Here is a 27,314-nt window from a genome sequence, read left to right on the forward strand (position 1 = left end):
TTGGAAAGGTTTGCATCTCCCTTGTAATCGCCTTTAAGCGGCACGCGGATCGAACCCACGGTTTTCACGCTATGATTTTTTTAAATGTGGTGCGCGGCGGAGGAAATGCGCGCGTCGGACGTCATTTCGGCTTAATATCTCTTGTCTCCTTTGGAGTAGAAAGTCTTTTCATGGCTCTTTGGAAAGGGCTGCATCTCCCCTGTAATCGCCTTTAAGCGGCACGCGGATCGAACCCACGGTTTTCACGCTACGATTTTTTTTAAATGTGTTGCGCGCGGAGAATAGACGCGCGCCGGACGTATTTGCGGCTTGATATCTCTTGTCTCATTGGGAGTAGAAAGTCTGTTCATGGCTCTTTGGAAAGGGCTGCATCTCCCCTGTAATCGCCTTCGAGCGGCACGCGGATCGAACCCACGGTTTTCACGCTATGATTTTTTTAAATGTGGTGCGCGGCGGAGAAAATGCGCGCGTCGGACGTCATTGCGGCTTAATATCTCTTGTCTCATTGGGAGTAGAAAGTCTGTTCATGGCTCTTTGGAAAGGGCTGCATCTCCCCTGTAATCGCCTTCGAGCGGCACGCGGATCGAACCCACGGTTTTCACGCTATGATTTTTTTAAATGTGGTGCGCGGCGGAGAAAATGCGCGCGTCGGACGTCATTGCGGCTTAATATCTCTTGTCTCCTTGGGAGTAGAAAGTCTGTTCATGGCTCTTTGGAAAGGGCTGCATCTCCCCTGTAATCGCCTTTAAGCGGCACGCGGATCGGACCCACCGTTCTCACGCTACGATTTTTTAAATGTGGTGCGCAGCGCAATAAATGCGCGCGTCGGACGTCATTGCGGCTTAATATCTCTTGTCTCGTTGGGAGTAGGAAGTCTGTTCATGGCTCTTTGGAAAGGGCTGCATCTCCCCTGTAATCGTCTTCGAGCGGCACGCGGATCGAACCCACGGTTTTCACGCTATGATTTTTTAAAATGTGTTGCGCGGCGGAGAAAATGCGCGCGTCGGACGTCATTTCGGCTTAATATCTCTTGTCTCCTTGGGAGTAGAAAGTCTTTTCATGGCTCTTTGGAAAGGGCTGCATTTCCCTTGTAATCGCCTTTAAGCGGCACGCGGATCGGACCCACCGTTCTCACGCTAAGATTTTTTAAATGTGGTGCGCGGCGTAGAAAAGACGCGCGTAGGACGTATTTGCGGCTTAATATCTTTGGGCTCCTTGGGAGTAGAAAGTCTGTTCATGGCTCTTTGGAAAGGGCTGCATCTCCCCTGTAATCGCCTTCGCGCGGCACGCGGATCGGAACCATCGTTATCACGCTACGATTTTTTAATGCCGACAGGGACGGGCCGAAAGCTTGGCAGGTGGCGTTCGTTAGGAAAAGTCATGGACGTGTTCCGGACCGAGTTGCAGGCCATTTGGACATGGCCCGGCCTAGATGTGAGCCTTCAAAGTCAGCGCGTTTGTTTAAACTTTCTCCTCCAATTCGTTGCAATTGTACAAGCGTTTCTCGCTCATCCGACTGGAGCGTAACGCTTTATCTGTTAATATCTCTGGTCTCCTTGGGAGTAGAAAGTCTGTTCATGGCTCTTTGGAAAGGGATGCATCTCCCCTGTAATCGCCTTTAAGCGGCACGCGGATCGGACCCACCGTTCTCACGCTACGATTTTTTAAACGTGGTGCGCGTCGGAGAAAATGCGCGTAATATCTCTTGTCTCCTTGGGAGTAGAAAGTCTGTTCATGGCTCTTTGGAAAGGGCTGTATCTCCCCTGTAATCGCCTTCGAGCGGCACGCGCATCGGAACCATCGTTATCACGCTACGATTTTTTAATGCCGCCAGGGATAGGCCGAAAGCGTGGCAGGTGGCGTTCGTTAGGGACAGTCATGGAGGTGATGCGCAACGAGTTGCACGCCATTTGGAGTTGGCCCGGCCTAGATGTGAGCGTTCAAAGTCAGCGCGTTTGTTTAAACTTTCTCCTCCAATTCGTTGCAATTGTACAAGCGTTTCTCGTTCATCCGACTGGAGCGTAACGCTTTATATGTTAATATTTCTGGTCTCCTTGGGAGTAGAAAGTCTGTTCATGGCTCTTTGGAAAGGTTTGCATCTCCCCTGTAATCGCCTTTAAGCGGCACGCGGATCGGACCCACCGTTCTTACGCTACGATTTTTTAAATGTGGTGCGCGGCGTAGAAAAGACGCGCGTAGGACGTATTTGCGGCTTAATATCTTTGGGCTCCTTGGGAGTAGGAAGTCTGTTCATGCCTCTTTGGAAAGGGCTCCATCTCCCCTGTAATCGCCTTCGAGCGGCACGCGGATCGAACCCACGGTTTTCACGCTGTGATTTTTTTAAATATGTTGCGCGGCGGAGAAAATGCGCGCGTCGGACGTCATTGCGGCTTAATATCTATTGTCTCCTTGGGAGTAGAAAGTCTTTTCATGGCTCTTTGGAAAGGTTTGCATCTCCCTTGTAATCGCCTTTAAGCGGCACGCGGATTGGACCCACCGTTCTTCCGATACGATTTTTTAAATGTGGTGCGCGGCGTAGAAAAGACGCACGTAGGACGTATTTGCGGCTTAATATCTTTGGGCTCCTTGGGAGTAGGAAGTCTGTTCATGCCTCTTTGGAAAGGGCTGCATCTCCCCTGTAATCGCCTTCGAGCGGCACGCGGATCGAACCCACGGTTTTCACGCTATGATTTTTTTAAATGTGGTGCGCGGCGGAGGAAATGCGCACGTCGGACGTCATTTCGGCTTAATATCTCTTGTCTCCTTGGGAGTAGAAAGTCTTTTCATGGCTCTTTGGAAAGGGCTGCATCTCCCCTGTAATCGCCTTTAAGCGGCACGCGGATCGAACCCACGGTTTTCACGCTACGATTTTTTTAAATGTGTTGCGCGGCGGAGAATAGACGCGCGCCGGACGTATTTGCGGCTTGATATCTCTTGTCTCATTGGGAGTAGAAAGTCTGTTCATGGCTCTTTGGAAAGGTTTGCATCTCCCTTGTAATCGCCTTTAAGCGGCACGCGGATTGGACCCACCGTTCTTCCGATACGATTTTTTAAATGTGGTGCGCGGCATAGAAAAGACGCGCGTAGGACGTATTTGCGGCTTAATATCTTTGGGCTCCTTGGGAGTAGGAAGTCTGTTCATGCCTCTTTGGAAAGGGCTGCATCTCCCCTGTAATCGCCTTCGAGCGGCACGCGGATCGAACCCACGGTTTTCACGCTGTGATTTTTTTAAATATGTTGCGCGGCGGAGAAAATGCGCGCGTCGGACGTCATTGCGGCTTAATATCTCTTGTCTCCTTGGGAGTAGAAAGTCTTTTCATGGTTCTTTGGAAAGGGTTGCATCTCCCCTGTAATCGCCTTTAAGCGGCACGCGGATCGGACCCACCGTTCTTACGCTACGATTTTTTATATGTGGTGCGAGGCGTAGAAAAGACGCGCGTAGGACTTATTTGCGGCTTAATATCTTTGGGCTCCTTGGGAGTAGAAAGTCTGTTCATGGCTCTTTGGAAAGGGCTGCATTTCCCCTGTAATCGCCTTCGCGCGGGACGCGCATCGGAACCATCGTTATCACGCTACGATTTTTTAATGCCGACAGGGACGGGCCGAAAGCTTGGCAGGTGGCGTTCGTTAGGAAAAGTCATGGACGTGATGCGGACCGAGTTGCAGGCCATTTGGACCTGGCCCGGCCTAGATGTGAGCCTTCAAAGTCAGCGCGTTTGTTTAAACTTTCTCCTCCAATTCGTTGCAATTGTACAAGCGTTTCTCGTTCATCCGACTGGAGCGTAACGCTTTATATGTTAATATTTCTGGTCTCCTTGGGAGTAGAAAGTCTGTTCATGGCTCTTTTGAAAGGGATGCATCTCCCCTGTAATCGCCTTCGAGCGGCACGCGGATCGAACCCACGTTTTTCACGCGACGATTTTTTTTAAATGTGGTGCGCGGCGGAGAAAAGACGCGCGCCGGATGTATTTGTGGCTTAATATCTCTTGTCTCATTGGGTGTAGAAAGTCTGTTCATGGCTCTTTGGAAAGGGCTGCATCTCCCCTGTAATCGCCTTCGAGCGGCACGCGGATCGAACCCACGGTTTTCACGCTATGATTTTTTTAAATGTGGTGCGCGGCGGAGGAAATGCGCGCGTCGGACGTCATTTCGGCTTAATATCTCTTGTCTCCTTGGGAGTAGAAAGTCTTTTCATGGCTCTTTGGAAAGGGCTGCATCTCCCCTGTAATCGCCTTTAAGCGGCACGCGGATCGAACCCACGGTTTTCACGCTATGATTTTTTTAAATGTGTTGCGCGGCGGAGAATAGACGCGCGCCGGACGTATTTGCGGCTTGATATCTCTTGTCTCATTGGGAGTAGAAAGTCTGTTCATGGCTCTTTGGAAAGGGCTGCATCTCCCCTGTAATCGCCTTTGAGCGGCACGCGGATCGAACCCACGGTTTTCACGCTATGATTTTTTTAAATGTGGTGCGCGGCGGAGGAAATGCGCGCGTCGGACGTCATTTCGGCTTAATATCTCTTGTCTCCTTAGGAGTAGAAAGTCTTTTCATGGCTCTTTGGAAAGGGCTGCATCTCCGCTGTAATCGCCTTCGAGCGGCACGCGGATCGAACCCACGGTTTTCACGCTATGATTTTTTTAAATGTGGTGCGCGGCGGAGGAAATGCGCGCGTCGGACGTCATTTCGGCTTAATATCTCTTGTCTCCTTGGGAGTAGAAAGTCTTTTCATGGCTCTTTGGAAAGGGCTGCATCTCCGCTGTAATCGCCTTCGAGCGGCACGCGGATCGAACCCACGGTTTTCACGCTATGATTTTTTTAAATGTGGTGCGCGTTGGAGAAAATGCGCGCGTCGGACGTCATTTCGGCTTAATATCTATTGTCTCCTTGGGAGTAGAAAGTCTTTTCATGGCTCTTTGGAAAGGTTTGCATCTCCCTTGTAATCGCCTTTAAGCGGCACGCGGATCGAACCCACGGTTTTCACGCTATGATTTTTTTAAATGTGGTGCGCGGCGGAGGAAATGCGCGCGTCGGACGTCATTTCGGCTTAATATCTCTTGTCTCCTTGGGAGTAGAAAGTCTTTTCATGGCTCTTTGGAAAGGGCTGCATCTCCCCTGTAATCGCCTTTAAGCGGCACGCGGATCGAACCCACGGTTTTCACGCTACGATTTTTTTTAAATGTGTTGCGCGCGGAGAATAGACGCGCGCCGGACGTATTTGCGGCTTGATATCTCTTGTCTCATTGGGAGTAGAAAGTCTGTTCATGGCTCTTTGGAAAGGGCTGCATCTCCCCTGTAATCGCCTTCGAGCGGCACGCGGATCGAACCCACGGTTTTCACGCTATGATTTTTTTAAATGTGGTGCGCGGCGGAGAAAATGCGCGCGTCGGACGTCATTGCGGCTTAATATCTCTTGTCTCATTGGGAGTAGAAAGTCTGTTCATGGCTCTTTGGAAAGGGCTGCATCTCCCCTGTAATCGCCTTCGAGCGGCACGCGGATGGAACCCACGGTTTTCACGCTATGATTTTTTTAAATGTGGTGCGCGGCGGAGAAAATGCGCGCGTCGGACGTCATTGCGGCTTAATATCTCTTGTCTCCTTGGGAGTAGAAAGTCTGTTCATGGCTCTTTAGAAAGGGCTGCATCTCCCCTGTAATCGCCTTTAAGCGGCACGCGGATCGGACCCACCGTTCTCACGCTACGATTTTTTAAATGTGGTGCGCGGCGCAATAAATGCGCGCGTCGGACGTCATTGCGGCTTAATATCTCTTGTCTCGTTGGGAGTAGGAAGTCTGTTCATGGCTCTTTGGAAAGGGCTGCATCTCCCCTGTAATCGCCTTCGAGCGGCACGCGGATCGAACCCACGGTTTTCACGCTATGATTTTTTAAAATGTGTTGCGCGGCGGAGAAAATGCGCGCGTCGGACGTCATTTCGGCTTAATATCTCTTGTCTCCTTGGGAGTAGAAAGTCTTTTCATGGCTCTTTGGAAAGGGCTGCATTTCCCTTGTAATCGCCTTTAAGCGGCACGCGGATCGGACCCACCGTTCTCACGCTAAGATTTTTTAAATGTGGTGCGCGGCGTAGAAAAGACGCGCGTAGGACGTATTTGCGGCTTAATATCTTTGGGCTCCTTGGGAGTAGAAAGTCTGTTCATGGCTCTTTGGAAAGGGCTGCATCTCCCCTGTAATCGCCTTCGCGCGGCACGCGGATCGGAACCATCGTTATCACGCTACGATTTTTTAATGCCGACAGGGACGGGCCGAAAGCTTGGCAGGTGGCGTTCGTTAGGAAAAGTCATGGACGTGTTCCGGACCGAGTTGCAGGCCATTTGGACATGGCCCGGCCTAGATGTGAGCCTTCAAAGTCAGCGCGTTTGTTTAAACTTTCTCCTCCAATTCGTTGCAATTGTACAAGCGTTTCTCGCTCATCCGACTGGAGCGTAACGCTTTATCTGTTAATATCTCTGGTCTCCTTGGGAGTAGAAAGTCTGTTCATGGCTCTTTGGAAAGGGATGCATCTCCCCTGTAATCGCCTTTAAGCGGCACGCGGATCGGACCCACCGTTCTCACGCTACGATTTTTTAAACGTGGTGCGCGTCGGAGAAAATGCGCGTAATATCTCTTGTCTCCTTGGGAGTAGAAAGTCTGTTCATGGCTCTTTGGAAAGGGCTGTATCTCCCCTGTAATCGCCTTCGAGCGGCACGCGCATCGGAACCATCGTTATCACGCTACGATTTTTTAATGCCGCCAGGGATAGGCCGAAAGCGTGGCAGGTGGCGTTCGTTAGGGACAGTCATGGAGGTGATGCGCACCGAGTTGCACGCCATTTGGAGTTGGCCCGGCCTAGATGTGAGCGTTCAAAGTCAGCGCGTTTGTTTAAACTTTCTCCTCCAATTCGTTGCAATTGTACAAGCGTTTCTCGTTCATCCGACTGGAGCGTAACGCTTTATATGTTAATATTTCTGGTCTCCTTGGGAGTAGAAAGTCTGTTCATGGCTCTTTTGAAAGGGATGCATCTCCCCTGTAATCGCCTTCGAGCGGCACGCGGATCGAACCCACGTTTTTCACGCTACGATTTTTTAAATGTGGTGCGCGGCGCAATAAATGCGCGCGTCGGACGTCATTGCGGCTTAATATCTCTTGTCTCCTTGGGAGTAGAAAGTCTTTTCATGGCTCTTTGGAAAGGTTTGCATCTCCCCTGTAATCGCCTTTAAGCGGCACGCGGATCGGACCCACCGTTCTTACGCTACGATTTTTTAAATGTGGTGCGCGGCGTAGAAAAGACGCGCGTAGGACGTATTTGCGGCTTAATATCTTTGGGCTCCTTGGGAGTAGGAAGTCTGTTCATGCCTCTTTGGAAAGGGCTCCATCTCCCCTGTAATCGCCTTCGAGCGGCACGCGGATCGAACCCACGGTTTTCACGCTATGATTTTTTTAAATGTGTTGCGCGGCGGAGAAAATGCGCGCGTCGGACGTCATTGCGGCTTAATATCTCTTGTCTCCTTGGGAGTAGAAAGTCTTTTCATGGCTCTTTGGAAAGGTTTGCATCTCCCCTGTAATCGCCTTTAAGCGGCACGCGGATCGGACCCACCGTTCTTACGCTACGATTTTTTAAATGTGGTGCGCGGCGTAGAAAAGACGCGCGTAGGACGTATTTGCGGCTTAATATCTTTGGGCTCCGTGGGAGTAGGAAGTCTGTTCATGCCTCTTTGGAAAGGGCTCCATCTCCCCTGTAATCGCCTTCGAGCGGCACGCGGATCGAACCCACGGTTTTCACGCTGTGATTTTTTTAAATATGTTGCGCGGCGGAGAAAATGTGCGCGTCGGACGTCATTGCGGCTTAATATCTATTGTCTCCTTGGGAGTAGAAAGTCTTTTCATGGCTCTTTGGAAAGGTTTGCATCTCCCTTGTAATCGCCTTTAAGCGGCACGCGGATTGGACCCACCGTTCTTCCGATACGATTTTTTAAATGTGGTGCGCGGCGTAGAAAAGACGCACGTAGGACGTATTTGCGGCTTAATATCTTTGGGCTCCTTGGGAGTAGGAAGTCTGTTCATGCCTCTTTGGAAAGGGCTGCATCTCCCCTGTAATCGCCTTCGAGCGGCACGCGGATCGAACCCACGGTTTTCACGCTATGATTTTTTTAAATGTGGTGCGCGGCGGAGGAAATGCGCGCGTCGGACGTCATTTCGGCTTAATATCTCTTGTCTCCTTGGGAGTAGAAAGTCTTTTCATGGTTCTTTGGAAAGGGCTGCATCTCCCCTGTAATCGCCTTTAAGCGGCACGCGGATCGAACCCACGGTTTTCACGCTACGATTTTTTTAAATGTGTTGCGCGGCGGAGAATAGACGCGCGCCGGACGTATTTGCGGCTTGATATCTCTTGTCTCATTGGGAGTAGAAAGTCTGTTCATGGCTCTTTGGAAAGGGCTGCATCTCCCCTGTAATCGCCTTTGAGCGGCACGCGGATCGAACCCACGGTTTTCACGCTATGATTTTTTTAAATGTGGTGCGCGGCGGAGGAAATGCGCGCGTCGGACGTCATTTCGGCTTAATATCTCTTGTCTCCTTGGGAGTAGAAAGTCTTTTCATGGCTCTTTGGAAAGGGCTGCATCTCCGCTGTAATCGCCTTCGAGCGGCACGCGGATCGAACCCACGGTTTTCACGCTATGATTTTTTTAAATGTGGTGCGCGGCAGAGAAAATGCGCGCGTCGGACGTCATTTCGGCTTAATATCTATTGTCTCCTTGGGAGTAGAAAGTCTTTTCATGGCTCTTTGGAAAGGTTTGCATCTCCCTTGTAATCGCCTTTAAGCGGCACGCGGATTGGACCCACCGTTCTTCCGATACGATTTTTTAAATGTGGTGCGCGTCGTAGAAAAGACGCGCGTAGGACGTATTTGCGGCTTAATATCTTTGGGCTCCTTGGGAGTAGGAAGTCTGTTCATGCCTCTTTGGAAAGGGATGCATCTCCCCTGTAATCGCCTTCGAGCGGCACGCGGATCGAACCCACGGTTTTCACGCTGTGATTTTTTTAAATATGTTGCGCGGCGGAGAAAATGCGCGCGTCGGACGTCATTGCGGCTTAATATCTCTTGTCTCCTTGGGAGTAGAAAGTCTTTTCATGGTTCTTTGGAAAGGGTTGCATCTCCCCTGTAATCGCCTTTAAGCGGCACGCGGATTGGACCCACCGTTCTTCCGATACGATTTTTTAAATGTGGTGCGCGGCGTAGAAAAGACGCGCGTAGGACGTATTTGCGGCTTAATATCTTTGGGCTCCTTGGGAGTAGGAAGTCTGTTCATGGCTCTTTGGAAAGGGATGCATCTCCCCTGTAATCGCCTTTAAGCGGCACGCGGATCGGACCCACCGTTCTCACGCTACGATTTTTTAAACGTGGTGCGCGTCGGAGAAAATGCGCGTAATATCTCTTGTCTCCTTGGGAGTAGAAAGTCTGTTCATGGCTCTTTGGAAAGGGCTGTATCTCCCCTGTAATCGCCTTCGAGCGGCACGCGCATCGGAACCATCGTTATCACGCTACGATTTTTTAATGCCGCCAGGGATAGGCCGAAAGCGTGGCAGGTGGCGTTCGTTAGGGACAGTCATGGAGGTGATTCGCACCGAGTTGCACGCCATTTGGAGTTGGCCCGGCCTAGATGTGAGCGTTCAAAGTCAGCGCGTTTGTTTAAACTTTCTCCTCCAATTCGTTGCAATTGTACAAGCGTTTCTCGTTCATCCGACTGGAGCGTAACGCTTTATATGTTAATATTTCTGGTCTCCTTGGGAGTAGAAAGTCTGTTCATGGCTCTTTTGAAAGGGATGCATCTCCCCTGTAATCGCCTTCGAGCGGCACGCGGATCGAACCCACGTTTTTCACGCTACGATTTTTTAAATGTGGTGCGCGGCGCAATAAATGCGCGCGTCGGACGTCATTGCGGCTTAATATCTCTTGTCTCCTTGGGAGTAGAAAGTCTTTTCATGGCTCTTTGGAAAGGTTTGCATCTCCCCTGTAATCGCCTTTAAGCGGCACGCGGATCGGACCCACCGTTCTTACGCTACGATTTTTTAAATGTGGTGCGCGGCGTAGAAAAGACGCGCGTAGGACGTATTTGCGGCTTAATATATTTGGGCTCCTTGGGAGTAGGAAGTCTGTTCATGCCTCTTTGGAAAGGGCTCCATCTCCCCTGTAATCGCCTTCGAGCGGCACGCGGATCGAACCCACGGTTTTCACGCTATGATTTTTTTAAATGTGTTGCGCGGCGGAGAAAATGCGCGCGTCGGAGGTCATTGCGGCTTAATATCTCTTGTCTCCTTGGGAGTAGAAAGTCTTTTCATGGCTCTTTGGAAAGGTTTGCATCTCCCCTGTAATCGCCTTTAAGCGGCACGCGGATCGGACCCACCGTTCTTACGCTACGATTTTTTAAATGTGGTGCGCGGCGTAGAAAAGACGCGCGTAGGACGTATTTGCGGCTTAATATCTTTGGGCTCCGTGGGAGTAGGAAGTCTGTTCATGCCTCTTTGGAAAGGGCTCCATCTCCCCTGTAATCGCCTTCGAGCGGCACGCGGATCGAACCCACGGTTTTCACGCTGTGATTTTTTTAAATATGTTGCGCGGCGGAGAAAATGTGCGCGTCGGACGTCATTGCGGCTTAATATCTATTGTCTCCTTGGGAGTAGAAAGTCTTTTCATGGCTCTTTGGAAAGGTTTGCATCTCCCTTGTAATCGCCTTTAAGCGGCACGCGGATTGGACCCACCGTTCTTCCGATACGATTTTTTAAATGTGGTGCGCGGCGTAGAAAAGACGCACGTAGGACGTATTTGCGGCTTAATATCTTTGGGCTCCTTGGGAGTAGGAAGTCTGTTCATGCCTCTTTGGAAAGGGCTGCATCTCCCCTGTAATCGCTTTCGAGCGGCACGCGGATCGAACCCACGGTTTTCACGCTATGATTTTTTTAAATGTGGTGCGCGGCGGAGGAAATGCGCGCGTCGGACGTCATTTCGGCTTAATATCTCTTGTCTCCTTGGGAGTAGAAAGTCTTTTCATGGTTCTTTGGAAAGGGCTGCATCTCCCCTGTAATCGCCTTTAAGCGGCACGCGGATCGAACCCACGGTTTTCACGCTACGATTTTTTTAAATGTGTTGCGCGGCGGAGAATAGACGCGCGCCGGACGTATTTGCGGCTTGATATCTCTTGTCTCATTGGGAGTAGAAAGTCTGTTCATGGCTCTTTGGAAAGGGCTGCATCTCCCCTGTAATCGCCTTTGAGCGGCACGCGGATCGAACCCACGGTTTTCACGCTATGATTTTTTTAAATGTGGTGCGCGGCGGAGGAAATGCGCGCGTCGGACGTCATTTCGGCTTAATATCTCTTGTCTCCTTGGGAGTAGAAAGTCTTTTCATGGCTCTTTGGAAAGGGCTGCATCTCCGCTGTAATCGCCTTCGAGCGGCACGCGGATCGAACCCACGGTTTTCACGCTATGATTTTTTTAAATGTGGTGCGCGGCAGAGAAAATGCGCGCGTCGGACGTCATTTCGGCTTAATATCTATTGTCTCCTTGGGAGTAGAAAGTCTTTTCATGGCTCTTTGGAAAGGTTTGCATCTCCCTTGTAATCGCCTTTAAGCGGCACGCGGATTGGACCCACCGTTCTTCCGATACGATTTTTTAAATGTGGTGCGCGTCGTAGAAAAGACGCGCGTAGGACGTATTTGCGGCTTAATATCTTTGGGCTCCTTGGGAGTAGGAAGTCTGTTCATGCCTCTTTGGAAAGGGATGCATCTCCCCTGTAATCGCCTTCGAGCGGCACGCGGATCGAACCCACGGTTTTCACGCTGTGATTTTTTTAAATATGTTGCGCGGCGGAGAAAATGCGCGCGTCGGACGTCATTGCGGCTTAATATCTCTTGTCTCCTTGGGAGTAGAAAGTCTTTTCATGGTTCTTTGGAAAGGGTTGCATCTCCCCTGTAATCGCCTTTAAGCGGCACGCGGATTGGACCCACCGTTCTTCCGATACGATTTTTTAAATGTGGTGCGCGGCGTAGAAAAGACGCGCGTAGGACGTATTTGCGGCTTAATATCTTTGGGCTCCTTGGGAGTAGGAAGTCTGTTCATGCCTCTTTGGAAAGGGCTGCATCTCCCCTGTAATCGCCTTCGAGCGGCACGCGGATCGGAACCATCGTTATCACGCTACGATTTTTTAATGCCGACAGGGACGGGCCGAAAGCTTGGCAGGTGGCGTTCGTTAGGAAAAGTCATGGACGTGATGCGGACCGAGTTGCAGGCCATTTGGACCTGGCCCGGCCTAGATGTGAGCCTTCAAAGTCAGCGCGTTTGTTTAAACTTTCTCCTCCAATTCGTTGCAATTGTACAAGCGTTTCTCGTTCATCCGACTGGAGCGTAACGCTTTATATGTTAATATTTCTGGTCTCCTTGGGAGTAGAAAGTCTGTTCATGGCTCTTTTGAAAGGGATGCATCTCCCCTGTAATCGCCTTCGAGCGGCACGCGGATCGAACCCACGTTTTTCACGCTACGATTTTTTTTAAATGTGGTGCGCGGCGGAGAAAAGACGCGCGCCGGATGTATTTGCGGCTTAATATCTCTTGTCTCATTGGGTGTAGAAAGTCTGTTCATGGCTCTTTGGAAAGGGCTGCATCTCCCCTGTAATCGCCTTCGAGCGGCACGCGGATCGAACCCACGGTTTTCACGCTATGATTTTTTTAAATGTGGTGCGCGGCGGAGGAAATGCGCGCGTCGGACGTCATTTCGGCTTAATATCTCTTGTCTCCTTGGGAGTAGAAAGTCTTTTCATGGCTCTTTGGAAAGGGCTGCATCTCCCCTGTAATCGCCTTTAAGCGGCACGCGGATCGAACCCACGGTTTTCACGCTACGATTTTTTTAATGTGTTGCGCGGCGGAGAATAGACGCGCGCCGGACGTATTTGCGGCTTGATATCTCTTGTCTCATTGGGAGTAGAAAGTCTGTTCATGGCTCTTTGGAAAGGGCTGCATCTCCCCTGTAATCGCCTTTGAGCGGCACGCGGATCGAACCCACGGTTTTCACGCTATGATTTTTTTAAATGTGGTGCGCGGCGGAGGAAATGCGCGCGTCGGACGTCATTTCGGCTTAATATCTCTTGTCTCCTTGGGAGTAGAAAGTCTTTTCATGGCTCTTTGGAAAGGGCTGCATCTCCGCTGTAATCGCCTTCGAGCGGCACGCGGATCGAACCCACGGTTTTCACGCTATGATTTTTTTAAATGTGGTGCGCGGCGGAGAAAATGCGCGCGTCGGACGTCATTTCGGCTTAATATCTATTGTCTCCTTGGGAGTAGAAAGTCTTTTCATGGCTCTTTGGAAAGGTTTGCATCTCCCTTGTAATCGCCTTTAAGCGGCACGCGGATTGGACCCACCGTTCTTCCGATACGATTTTTTAAATGTGGTGCGCGGCGTAGAAAAGACGCGCGTAGGACGTCATTTCGGCTTAATATCTCTTGTCTCCTTGGGAGTAGAAAGTCTTTTCATGGCTCTTTGGAAAGGGCTGCATCTCCCCTGTAATCGCCTTCGAGCGGCACGCGGATCGAACCCACGGTTTTCACGCTATGATTTTTTTAAATGTGTTGCGCGTCGGAGAAAATGCGTGCGTCGGACGTCATTGCGGCTTAATATCTCTTGTCTCCTTGGGAGTAGAAAGTCTTTTCATGGCTCTTTGGAAAGGTTTGCATCTCCCCTGTAATCGCCTTTAAGCGGCACGCGGATCGGACCCACCGTTCTTACGCTACGATTTTTTAAATGTGGTGCGCGGCGTAGAAAAGACGCGCGTAGGACGTATTTGCGGCTTAATATCTTTGGGCTCCTTGGGAGTAGGAAGTCTGTTCATGGCTCTTTGGAAAGGGCTCCATCTCCCCTGTAATCGCCTTCGAGCGGCACGCGGATCGAACCCACGGTTTTCATGCTATGATTTTTTTAAATGTGCTGCGCGGCGGAGAAAATGCGCGCGTCGGACGTCATTGCGGCTTAATATCTCTTGTCTCCTTGGGAGTAGAAAGTCTTTTCATGGTTCTTTGGAAAGGGTTGCATCTCCCCTGTAATCGCCTTTAAGCGGCACGCGGATCGGACCCACCGTTCTCACGCTACGATTTTTTAAACGTGGTGCGCGTCGGAGAAAATGCGCGTAATATCTCTTGTCTCCTTGGGAGTAGAAAGTCTGTTCATGGCTCTTTGGAAAGGGCTGTATCTCCCCTGTAATCGCCTTCGAGCGGCACGCGCATCGGAACCATCGTTATCACGCTACGATTTTTTAATGCCGCCAGGGATAGGCCGAAAGCGTGGCAGGTGGCGTTCGTTAGGGACAGTCATGGAGGTGATGCACACCGAGTTGCACGCCATTTGGAGTTGGCCCGGCCTAGATGTGAGCGTTCAAAGTCAGCGCGTTTGTTTAAACTTTCTCCTCCAATTCGTTGCAATTGTACAAGCGTTTCTCCTTCATCCGACTGGAGCGTAACGCTTTATAAGTTAATATTTCTGGTCTCCTTGGGAGTAGAAAGTCTGTTCATGGCTCTTTGGAAAGGGCTGCATCTCCCCTGTAATCGCCTTCGAGCGGCACGCGGATCGAACCCACGGTTTTCACGCTATGATTTTTTTAAATGTGGTGCGAGGCGGAGGAAATGCGCGCGTCGGACGTCATTTCGGCTTAATATCTCTTATCTCCTTGGGAGTAGAAAGTCTGTTCATGGCTCTTTTGAAAGGGATGCATCTCCCCTGTAATCGCCTTCGAGCGGCACGCGGATCGAACCCACGTTTTTCACGCTTCGATTTTTTTTAAATGTGTTGCGCGGCGGAGAAAAGACGCGCGCCGGACGTATTTGCGGCTTAATATCTCTTGTCTCCTTGGGAGTAGAAAGTCTTTTCATGGCTCTTTGGAAAGGGCTGCATCTCCGCTGTAATCGCCTTCGAGCGGCACGCAGATGGAACCCACGGTTTTCACGCTATGATTTTTTTAAATGTGGTGCGCGTCGGAGAAAATGCGCGCGTCGGACGTCATTTCGGCTTAATATCTATTGTCTCCTTGGGAGTAGAAAGTCTTTTCATGGCTCTTTGGAAAGGTTTGCATCTCCCTTGTAATCGCCTTTAAGCGGCACGCGGATCGGACCCACCGTTCTCACGCTACGATTTTTTAAACGTGGTGCGCGTCGGAGAAAATGCGCGTAATATCTCTTGTCTCCTTGGGAGTAGAAAGTCTTTTCATGGCTCTTTGGAAAGGTTTGCATCTCCCTTGTAATCGCCTTTAAGCGGCACGCGGATTGGACCCACCGTTCTTCCGATACGATTTTTTAAATGTGGTGCGCGGCGTAGAAAAGACGCGCGTAGGACGTATTTGCGGCTTATTATCTTTGGGCTCCTTGGGAGTAGGAAGTCTGTTCATGCCTCTTTGGAAAGGGCTCCATCTCCCCTGTAATCGCCTTCGAGCGGCACGCGGATCGAACCCACTGTTTTCACGCTACGATTTTTTATATGTGGTGCGCGGCGGAGAAAATGCGCGCGTCGGACGTCATTGCGGCTTAATATCTCTTGTGTCCTTGGGAGTAGAAAGTATGTTCATGGCTCTTTGGAGAGGGTTGCATCTCCCCTGTAATCGCCTTCGAGCGGCACGCGGATCGGAACCATCGTTATCACGCTACGATTTTTTAATGCCGCCAGGGACGGGCCGAAAGCGTGGCAGGTGGCGTTCGTTAGGGACAGTCATGGAGGTGATGGGCACCGAGCTGCAGGCCGTTTGGACCTGGCCCAGCCTAGATGTGAGTATTCAAAGTCAGCACGTTTGTTTCAAAGTTCTCCACCAATTCGTTGTAATTGCGTGTGTGTGCGTGAACACCAGGTTTGTGGAGGAGTTCGTCCCTGGACGGTACAAGGGGAGACAGTGTGTGGCCTGGCTGCGTGAGGTTGCAGTTTGCTGGGCATGAGAGATTGGCATGTGGTGCCCTGGAGGTGTGGTTGTTCCAGGACGGGCAAGGTGGCGTAGTGTGGCTGGGTGACGGTGCGCTTCACTGGGGATGTGATTGTGAGTTGCAGGCCCATTCCTTTGAATGACAGAAAGGATCTGATTTGTTTCCAGGTTTAAACGTACTTTGCTGGGTATGACTGTGACCTCTTGGGCCAGGAAGTCTGTTTCTAGTTTTATTTAAACGGTCAAACTGCGTGAAGTGTGCCCAGGCCCAGAGCTACTTTGCTGGGCATGACTGTGTGACCTCTTGGGCCTGGAAGTCTGGTTGTAGTATGATTTTAAAGGGTCAAATGGTCTCCATTGTGTGTCCAGGTTTAAGGCTACTTTGCTGGGCATGTGATTTGGACCCATCGGGTACGGAAGCCTTTCCGTCACGTGCTCATTTTCCACGCCTTCAGCGCAGGTAGCCTGCGAATTTAAAACCGACGTGCATTTTATTCTTTTCCCCTTTTATCCTTTCATATCTCTCCGCTACCTTGGAGAAGAGAGACGCACGCGGGTAAATAAAATGTAAATATCTGTACATATCTGTATAATATCTAAATAAAAGGAAGAAGTGGTTGTATAGTGTAGTCGTTTGATTATAAATAATCTCATAATAATTTTATCCTCAAATTCTTATACATTTATACATGTTTATCTCTCTCTGTGTGTGTGTGTGTGTGTGTGTGTGTGTGTGTGTGTGTGTGTGTGTGTGGTTCTGTGTCACTAGTGGGGCCTGTGGCCCGATTGGAGTGTTTGCGGTGTGAGAAGGAGGAGTTGGAGAACAGTTTGTTGGAGCAGCTGAAGGAGTTGAGGTTGCAGAAGCAGAAGGAGCTGCAGGTTCTTCAGGAGATGCTGAAACACAAGCAGCAGGAGGAGACAGAGCTCCTGCAGAAACAGCAGGAGGAGGAGGAGCATAACAGGTCCATCAAGAGTAAGTACTATGGAAATGCAATAATACTAACATAACTAATAATGAATGTTAGCCTTTAGGCTCCAATAAAAGTGACACTAATATATGTATAGTACTATATATATTATATTTTATATATTCAGTAGTAATTATTTAGTATATACAATCTGTGTTATATCCAGCAGTAATGATACTTGCTCTGGCAGATATGAAAATGGCCTGTGAACAGGAGAAGAAATCTCTGGAGGAAGAACTTGAGAAGCTCAGACTGTCACTGCAGGTAGAGATCCCTTATAGTGTCAGTACACATCCACCAGTACCTCCACCTTTCACTTATAACGTCAGTACACATTCAGTACACATTCCCACCTTTCCATTGTACTGGCTGTAGTGATGATTCGTGTGTGTGTTATACCAGCCCATAGAGGAGGACATTATGAGTCTGAAAGTGGCGCTGGAGATGAAGATCCAGGAGATCAAAGATCAGCACGATCTTTTGGTCAAACTATATACTCTGTATGTAGTACCTGGTTTAACATTATATCCTCTGTATATATACTATATACTGTTTATGTAGTACCTGGTTTAACACTATACCCTCAGCTTACTCTAGTCTGCAGATGTGAAGAAATTAAACAGAATGTGTATCTGTGTATATGTGCGCACCTGTATGCGTCTGGTTGTAGTATTATTTAAAGGGTCAAACTGCGTGAAGTGTGCCCAGGCCCAGAGCTACTTTGATGGGCATGATTCTGTGACCTCTTGGGCCTTGAAATGTGCTGCTTTGAATGATTTAAAGAGTGAAACGGTCTGAAGTGTGCCCACGTTTAAAGTAACCTTGCTGGGCATGACTGTGTGACCTCTTGTGCCTGGAAGTCTGGTTGTAGTATTATTTAAACGGTCAAACTGCGGGAAGTGTGCCCAGGCCCAGAGCTACTTTGCTGGGCATGACTGTGTGACCTCTTGGGCCTGGAAGTCTGGTTGTAGTATGATTTTAAAGGGTCAAATGGTCTCCATTGTGTGTCCAGGTTTAAGGCTACTTTGCTGGGCATGTGATTTGGACCCATCGGGTACGGAAGCCTTTCCGTCACGTGCTCGTTTTCCACGCCTTCAGCGCAGGTAGCCTGCGAATTTAAAACCGACGTGCATTTTATTCTTTTCCCCTTTTATCCCTTCATATCTCTCCGCTACCTTGGAGAAGAGAGACGCACGCGGGTAAATAAAATGTAAATATCTGTATAATATGTATATAAAAGGAAGAAGTGGTTGTGTAGTGTAGTCGTTTGATTATAAATAGTCTCATAATAATTTTATCCACAAATTCTTATACATTTATACATGTTTATCTTTCTCTGTGTGTGTGTGTGTGTGTGTGTGTGTGTGTGTGTGTGTGTGTGTGTGTGTGTGTGTGGTTCTGTGTCACTAGTGGGGCCTGTGGTCCGATTGGAGTGTTTGCGGTGTGAGAAGGAGGAGTTGGAGAACAGTTTGTTGGAGCAGCTGAAGGAGTTGAGGTTGCAGAAGCAGAAGGAGCTGCAGGTTCTTCAGGAGATGCTGAAACACAAGCAGCAGGAGGAGATAGAGCTCCTGCAGAAACAGCAGGAGGAGGAGGAGCATAACAGGTCCATCAAGAGTAAGTACTATGGAAATGCAATAATACTAACATAACTAATAATGAATGTTAGCCTTTAGGCTCCAATAAAAGTGATACTAATATATGTATAGTACTATATATATTATATTTTATATATTCAGTAGTAATTATGTAGTATATACAATCTGTGTTATATCCAGCAGTAATGATACTTGCTCTGGCAGATATGAAAATGGCCTGTGAACAGGAGAAGAAATCTCTGGAGGAAGAACTTGAGAAGCTCAGACTGTCACTGCAGGTAGAGATCCCTTATAGTGTCAGTACACATCCACCAGTACCTCCACCTTTCACTTATAACGTCAGTACACATGCAGTACACATTCCCACCTTTCCATTGTACTGGCTGTAGTGATGATTCGTGTGTGTGTTATACCAGCCCATAGAGGAGGACATTATGAGTCTGAAAGTGGCGCTGGAGATGAAGAACCAGGAGATCAAAGATCAGCACGATCTTTTGGTCAAACTATATACTCTGTATGTATACTATATACTCTGTATGTAGTACCTGGTTTAACACTATATCCTCTGTATATATACTATATACTGTTTATGTAGTACCTGGTTTAACACTATACCCTCAGCTTACTCTAGTCTGCAGATGTGAAGAAATTAAACAGAATGTGTATCTGTGTATATGTGCGCACCTGTATGCGTCTGGTTGTAGTATTATTTAAAGGGTCAAACTGCGTGAAGTGTGCCCAGGCCCAGAGCTACTTTGATGGGCATGATTCTGTGACCTCTTGGGCCTTGAAATGTGGTGCTTTGAATGATTTAAAGAGTGAAACGGTCTGAAGTGTGCCCACGTTTAAAGTAACCTTGCTGGGCATGACTGTGTGACCTCTTGTGCCTGGAAGTCTGGTTGTAGTATTATTTAAACGGTCAAACTGCGTGAAGTGTGCCCAGGCCCAGAGCTACTTTGCTGGGCATGACTGTGTGACCTCTTGGGCCTGGAAGTCTGGTTGTAGAATGATTTTAAAGGGTCAAATGGTCTCCATTGTGTGTCCAGGTTTAAGGCTACTTTGCTGGGCATGTGATTTGGACCCATCGGGTACGGAAGCCTTTCCGTCATGTGCTCGTTTTCCACGCCTTCAGCGCAGGTAGCCTGCGAATTTAAAACCGACGTGCATTTTATTCTTTTCCCCTTTTATCCCTTCATATCTCTCCGCTACCTTGGAGAAGAGAGACGCACGCGGGTAAATAAAATGTAAATATCTGTATAATATGTAAATAAAAGGAAGAAGTGGTTGTGTAGTGTAGTCGTTTGATTATAAATAATCTCATAATAATTTTATCCACAAATACTTATACATTTATACAAGTTTATCTCTCTGTGTGTGTGTGTGTGTGTGTGTGTGTGTGTGTGTGTGTGTGTGTGTGGTTCTGTGTCACTAGTGGGGCCTGTGGCCCGATTGGATTGTTTGCGGTGTGAGAAGGAGGAGTTGGAGAACAATTTGTTGGAGCAGCTGAAGGAGTTGAGGTTGCAGAAGCAGAAGGAGCTGCAGGTTCTTCAGGAGATGCTGAAACACAAGCAGCAGGAGGAGACAGAGCTCCTGCAGAAACAGCAGGAGGAGGAGGAGCATAACAGGTCCATCAAGAGTAAGTACTATGGAAATGCAATAATACTAACATAATAATGAATGTTAGCCTTTAGGCTCCAATAAAAGTGATACTAATATATGTATAGTACTCTATTTATATTATATTTTATATATTCAGTAGTAATTATGTAGTATATACAATCTGTGTTATATCCAGCAGTAATGATACTTGTTCTGGCAGATATGAAAATGGCCTGTGAACAGGAGAAGAAATCTCTGGAGGAAGAACTTGAGAAGCTCAGACTGTCACTGCAGGTAGAGATCCCTTATAGTGTCAGTACACATCCACCAGTACCTCCACCTTTCACTTATAACGTCAGTACACATTCAGTACACATTCCCACCTTTCCATTGTACTGGCTGTAGTGATGATTCGTGTGCGTGGGTTATACCAGCCCATAGAGGAGGACATTATGAGTCTGAAAGTGGCGCTGGAGATGAAGAACCAGGAGATCAAAGATCAGCACGATCTTTTGGTCAAACTATATACTCTGTATGTATACTATATACTCTGTATGTAGTACCTGGTTTAACACTATATCCTCTGTATATATACTATATACTGTTTATGTAGTACCTGGTTTAACACTATACCCTCAGCTTACTCTAGTCTGCAGATGTGAAGAAATTAAACAGAATGTGTATCTGTGTATATGTGCGCACCTGTATGTGTCTGGTTGTAGTATTATTTAAAGGGTCAAACTGCGTGAAGTGTGCCCAGGCCCAGAGCTACTTTGATGGGCATGATTCTGTGACCTCTTGGGCCTTGAAATGTGGTGCTTTGAATGATTTAAAGAGTGAAACGGTCTGAAGTGTGCCCACGTTTAAAGCAACCTTGCTGGGCATGACTGTGTGACCTCTTGGGCCAGGAAGTCTGTTTCTAGTTTTATTTAAACGGTCAAACTGCGTAAAGTGTGCCCAGGCCCAGAGCTACTTTGCTGGGCATGGCTGTGTGACCTCTTGGGCCTGGAAGTCTGCTTGTAGTATGATTTTAAAGGGTCAAATGGTCTCCATTGTGTATCCAGGTTTAAGTCTACTTTGCTGGGCATGTGATTTGGACCCATCGGGTACGGAAGCCTTTCCGTCACGTGCTCGTTTTCCACGCCTTCAGCGCAGGTAGCCTGCGAATTTAAAACCGACGTGCATTTTATTCTTTTCCCCTTTTATCCTTTCATATCTCTCCGCTACCTTGGAGAAGAGAGACGCACGCGGGTAAATAAAATGTAAATATCTCTAAATATCTGTATAATATGTAAATAAAAGGAAGATGTGGTTGTGTAGTGTAGTCGTTTGATTATAAATAATCTCATAATAATTTTATCCACAAATTCTTATACATTTATACATGTTTATCTCTCTCTGTGTGTGTGTGTGTGTGTGTGTGTGTGTGTGTGTGTCTGTGTCTGTGTGTGTGTGTGGTTCTGTGTCACTAGTGGGGCCTGTGGCCCGATTGGAGTGTTTGCGGTGTGAGAAGGAGGAGTTGGAGAACAGTTTGTTGGAGCAGCTGAAGGAGTTGAGGTTGCAGAAGCAGAAGGAGCTGCAGGTTCTTCAGGAGATGCTGAAACACAAGCAGCAGGAGGAGACAGAGCTCCTGCAGAAACAGCAGGAGGAGGAGGAGCATAACAGGTCCATCAAGAGTAAGTACTATGGAAATGCAATAATACTAACATAACTAATAATGAATGCTAGCCTTTAGGCTCCAATAAAAGTGAAACTAATATATGTATAGTACTATATATATTATATTTTATATATTCAGTAGTAATTATGTAGTATATACAATCTATGTTATATCCAGCAGTAATGATACTTGCTCTGGCAGATATGAAAATGGCCTGTGAACAGGAGAAGAAATCTCTGGAGGAAGAACTTGAGAAGCTCAGACTGTCACTGCAGGTAGAGATCCCTTATAGTGTCAGTACACATCCACCAGTACCTCCACCTTTCACTTATAACGTCAGTACACATTCAGTACACATTCCCACCTTTCCATTGTACTGGCTGTAGTGATGATTCGTGTGTGTGGGTTATACCAGCCCATAGAGGAGGACATTATGAGTCTGAAAGTGGCGCTGGAGATGAAGAACCAGGAGATCAAAGATCAGCACGATCTTTTGGTCAAACTATATACTCTGTATGTATACTATATCGAACCCACGGTTTTCACGCTACGATTTTTTTAAATGTGGTGAGCTGCGGAGAAAAGACGCGGTCCGGACGTATTTGTGGCTTAATATCTCTTGTCTCCTTGGGAGTAGGAAGTCTGTTCATGGCTCTTTGGAAAGGGCTGCATCTCCCCTCTAATCGCCTTCGAGCTTCAAGCGGATTGGACCCACGGTTATCACGCTACGATTTTTTAAAGCCGCCAGGGACGGGCCGAAAGCGTGGCAGGTGGCGTTCGTTAGGGACAGTCATGGAGGTGATGCGCACCGAGTTGCACGCCATTTGGACTTGGCCAGACCTAGATGTGAGCGTTCAAAGTCAGCGCGTTTGTTTAAACTTTCTCCTCCAATTCGTTGCAACTGCTCAAGCGTTTCTCGCTCATCCGACTGGAGCGTAACGCTTTATATGTTAATATCTCTTGTCTCCTTGGGAGTAGGAAGTCTGTTCATGCCTCTTTGGAAAGGGCTCCATCTCCCCTGTAATCGCCTTCGAGCGGCACGCGGATCGAACCCACGGTTTTCACGCTATGATTTTTTTAAATGTGCTGCGCGGCGGAGAAAATGCGCGCGTCGGACGTCATTGCGGCTTAATATCTCTTGTCTCCTTGGGAGTAGGAAGTCTGTTCATGCCTCTTTGGAAAGGGTTGCATCTCCCCTGTAATCGCCTTTAAGCGGCACGCGGATCGGACCCACTGTTCTCACGCTACGATTTTTTAAACGTGGTGCGCGTCGGAGAAAATGCGCGTAATATCTCTTGTCTCCTTGGGAGTAGAAAGTCTGTTCATGGCTCTTTGGAAAGGGCTGTATCTCCCCTGTAATCGCCTTCGAGCGGCACGCGCATCGGAACCATCGTTATCACGCTACGATTTTTTAATGCCGCCAGGGATAGGCCGAAAGCGTGGCAGGTGGCGTTCGTTAGGGACAGTCATGGAGGTGATGCACACCGAGTTGCACGCCATTTGGAGTTGGCCCGGCCTAGATGTGAGCGTTCAAAGTCAGCGCGTTTGTTTAAACTTTCTCCTCCAATTCGTTGCAATTGTACAAGCGTTTCTCGTTCATCCGACTGGAGCGTAACGCTTTATATGTTAATATTTCTGGTCTCCTTGGGAGTAGAAAGTCTGTTCATGGCTCTTTTGAAAGGGATGCATCTCCCCTGTAATCGCCTTCGAGCGGCACGCGGATCGAACCCACGTTTTTCACGCTACGATTTTTTAAATGTGGTGCGCGGCGCAATAAATGCGCGCGTCGGACGTCATTGCGGCTTAATATCTCTTGTCTCCTTGGGAGTAGAAAGTCTTTTCATGGCTCTTTGGAAAGGTTTGCATCTCCCCTGTAATCGCCTTTAAGCGGCACGCGGATCGGACCCACCGTTCTTACGCTACGATTTTTTAAATGTGGTGCGCGGCGTAGAAAAGACGCGCGTAGGACGTATTTGCGGCTTAATATCTTTGGGCTCCTTGGGAGTAGGAAGTCTGTTCATGCCTCTTTGGAAAGGGCTCCATCTCCCCTGTAATCGCCTTCGAGCGGCACGCGGATCGAACCCACGGTTTTCACGCTATGATTTTTTTAAATGTGTTGCGCGGCGGAGAAAATGCGCGCGTCGGACGTCATTGCGGCTTAATATCTCTTGTCTCCTTGGGAGTAGAAAGTCTTTTCATGGCTCTTTGGAAAGGTTTGCATCTCCCCTGTAATCGCCTTTAAGCGGCACGCGGATCGGACCCACCGTTCTTACGCTACGATTTTTTAAATGTGGTGCGCGGCGTAGAAAAGACGCGCGTAGGACGTATTTGCGGCTTAATATCTTTGGGCTCCGTGGGAGTAGGAAGTCTGTTCATGCCTCTTTGGAAAGGGCTCCATCTCCCCTGTAATCGCCTTCGAGCGGCACGCGGATCGAACCCACGGTTTTCACGCTGTGATTTTTTTAAATATGTTGCGCGGCGGAGAAAATGTGCGCGTCGGACGTCATTGCGGCTTAATATCTATTGTCTCCTTGGGAGTAGAAAGTCTTTTCATGGCTCTTTGGAAAGGTTTGCATCTCCCTTGTAATCGCCTTTAAGCGGCACGCGGATTGGACCCACCGTTCTTCCGATACGATTTTTTAAATGTGGTGCGCGGCGTAGAAAAGACGCACGTAGGACGTATTTGCGGCTTAATATCTTTGGGCTCCTTGGGAGTAGGAAGTCTGTTCATGCCTCTTTGGAAAGGGCTGCATCTCCCCTGTAATCGCCTTCGAGCGGCACGCGGATCGAACCCACGGTTTTCACGCTATGATTTTTTTAAATGTGGTGCGCGGCGGAGGAAATGCGCGCGTCGGACGTCATTTCGGCTTAATATCTCTTGTCTCCTTGGGAGTAGAAAGTCTTTTCATGGTTCTTTGGAAAGGGCTGCATCTCCCCTGTAATCGCCTTTAAGCGGCACGCGGATCGAACCCACGGTTTTCACGCTACGATTTTTTTAAATGTGTTGCGCGGCGGAGAATAGACGCGCGCCGGACGTATTTGCGGCTTGATATCTCTTGTCTCATTGGGAGTAGAAAGTCTGTTCATGGCTCTTTGGAAAGGGCTGCATCTCCCCTGTAATCGCCTTTGAGCGGCACGCGGATCGAACCCACGGTTTTCACGCTATGATTTTTTTAAATGTGGTGCGCGGCGGAGGAAATGCGCGCGTCGGACGTCATTTCGGCTTAATATCTCTTGTCTCCTTGGGAGTAGAAAGTCTTTTCATGGCTCTTTGGAAAGGGCTGCATCTCCGCTGTAATCGCCTTCGAGCGGCACGCGGATCGAACCCACGGTTTTCACGCTATGATTTTTTTAAATGTGGTGCGCGGCGGAGAAAATGCGCGCGTCGGACGTCATTTCGGCTTAATATCTATTGTCTCCTTGGGAGTAGAAAGTCTTTTCATGGCTCTTTGGAAAGGTTTGCATCTCCCTTGTAATCGCCTTTAAGCGGCACGCGGATTGGACCCACCGTTCTTCCGATACGATTTTTTAAATGTGGTGCGCGTCGTAGAAAAGACGCGCGTAGGACGTATTTGCGGCTTAATATCTTTGGGCTCCTTGGGAGTAGGAAGTCTGTTCATGCCTCTTTGGAAAGGGATGCATCTCCCCTGTAATCGCCTTCGAGCGGCACGCGGATCGAACCCACGGTTTTCACGCTGTGATTTTTTTAAATATGTTGCGCGGCGGAGAAAATGCGCGCGTCGGACGTCATTGCGGCTTAATATCTCTTGTCTCCTTGGGAGTAGAAAGTCTTTTCATGGTTCTTTGGAAAGGGTTGCATCTCCCCTGTAATCGCCTTTAAGCGGCACGCGGATTGGACCCACCGTTCTTCCGATACGATTTTTTAAATGTGGTGCGCGGCGTAGAAAAGACGCGCGTAGGACGTATTTGCGGCTTAATATCTTTGGGCTCCTTGGGAGTAGGAAGTCTGTTCATGCCTCTTTGGAAAGGGCTGCATCTCCCCTGTAATCGCCTTCGAGCGGCACGCGGATCGGAACCATCGTTATCACGCTACGATTTTTTAATGCCGACAGGGACGGGCCGAAAGCTTGGCAGGTGGCGTTCGTTAGGAAAAGTCATGGACGTGATGCGGACCGAGTTGCAGGCCATTTGGACCTGGCCCGGCCTAGATGTGAGCCTTCAAAGTCAGCGCGTTTGTTTAAACTTTCTCCTCCAATTCGTTGCAATTGTACAAGCGTTTCTCGTTCATCCGACTGGAGCGTAACGCTTTATATGTTAATATTTCTGGTCTCCTTGGGAGTAGAAAGTCTGTTCATGGCTCTTTTGAAAGGGATGCATCTCCCCTGTAATCGCCTTCGAGCGGCACGCGGATCGAACCCACGTTTTTCACGCTACGATTTTTTTTAAATGTGGTGCGCGGCGGAGAAAAGACGCGCGCCGGATGTATTTGCGGCTTAATATCTCTTGTCTCATTGGGTGTAGAAAGTCTGTTCATGGCTCTTTGGAAAGGGCTGCATCTCCCCTGTAATCGCCTTCGAGCTGCACGCGGATCGAACCCACGGTTTTCACGCTATGATTTTTTTAAATGTGGTGCGCGGCGGAGGAAATGCGCGCGTCGGACGTCATTTCGGCTTAATATCTCTTGTCTCCTTGGGAGTAGAAAGTCTTTTCATGGCTCTTTGGAAAGGGCTGCATCTCCCCTGTAATCGCCTTTAAGCGGCACGCGGATCGAACCCACGGTTTTCACGCTACGATTTTTTTAAATGTGTTGCGCGGCGGAGAATAGACGCGCGCCGGACGTATTTGCGGCTTGATATCTCTTGTCTCATTGGGAGTAGAAAGTCTGTTCATGGCTCTTTGGAAAGGGCTGCATCTCCCCTGTAATCGCCTTTGAGCGGCACGCGGATCGAACCCAAGGTTTTCACGCTATGATTTTTTTAAATGTGGTGCGCGGCGGAGAAAATGCGCGCGTCGGACGTCATTTCGGCTTAATATCTATTGTCTCCTTGGGAGTAGAAAGTCTTTTCATGGCTCTTTGGAAAGGTTTGCATCTCCCTTGTAATCGCCTTTAAGCGGCACGCGGATTGGACCCACCGTTCTTCCGATACGATTTTTTAAATGTGGTGCGCGTCGTAGGCTTAATATCTTTGGGCTCCTTGGGAGTAGGAAGTCTGTTCATGCCTCTTTGGAAAGGGATGCATCTCCCCTGTAATCGCCTTCGAGCGGCACGCGGATCGAACCCACGGTTTTCACGCTGTGATTTTTTTAAATATGTTGCGCGGCGGAGAAAATGCGCGCGTCGGACGTCATTGCGGCTTAATATCTCTTGTCTCCTTGGGAGTAGAAAGTCTTTTCATGGTTCTTTGGAAAGGGTTGCATCTCCCCTGTAATCGCCTTTAAGCGGCACGCGGATTGGACCCACCGTTCTTCCGATACGATTTTTTAAATGTGGTGCGCGGCGTAGAAAAGACGCGCGTAGGACGTATTTGCGGCTTAATATCTTTGGGCTCCTTGGGAGTAGGAAGTCTGTTCATGCCTCTTTGGAAAGGGCTGCATCT

This window comes from Electrophorus electricus, chromosome 9 (genome assembly GCF_041902795.1).
Source record: "Electrophorus electricus isolate QZ-2024a chromosome 9, ASM4190279v1, whole genome shotgun sequence".
Taxonomy (NCBI): Eukaryota; Metazoa; Chordata; class Actinopteri; order Gymnotiformes; family Gymnotidae; genus Electrophorus; species Electrophorus electricus.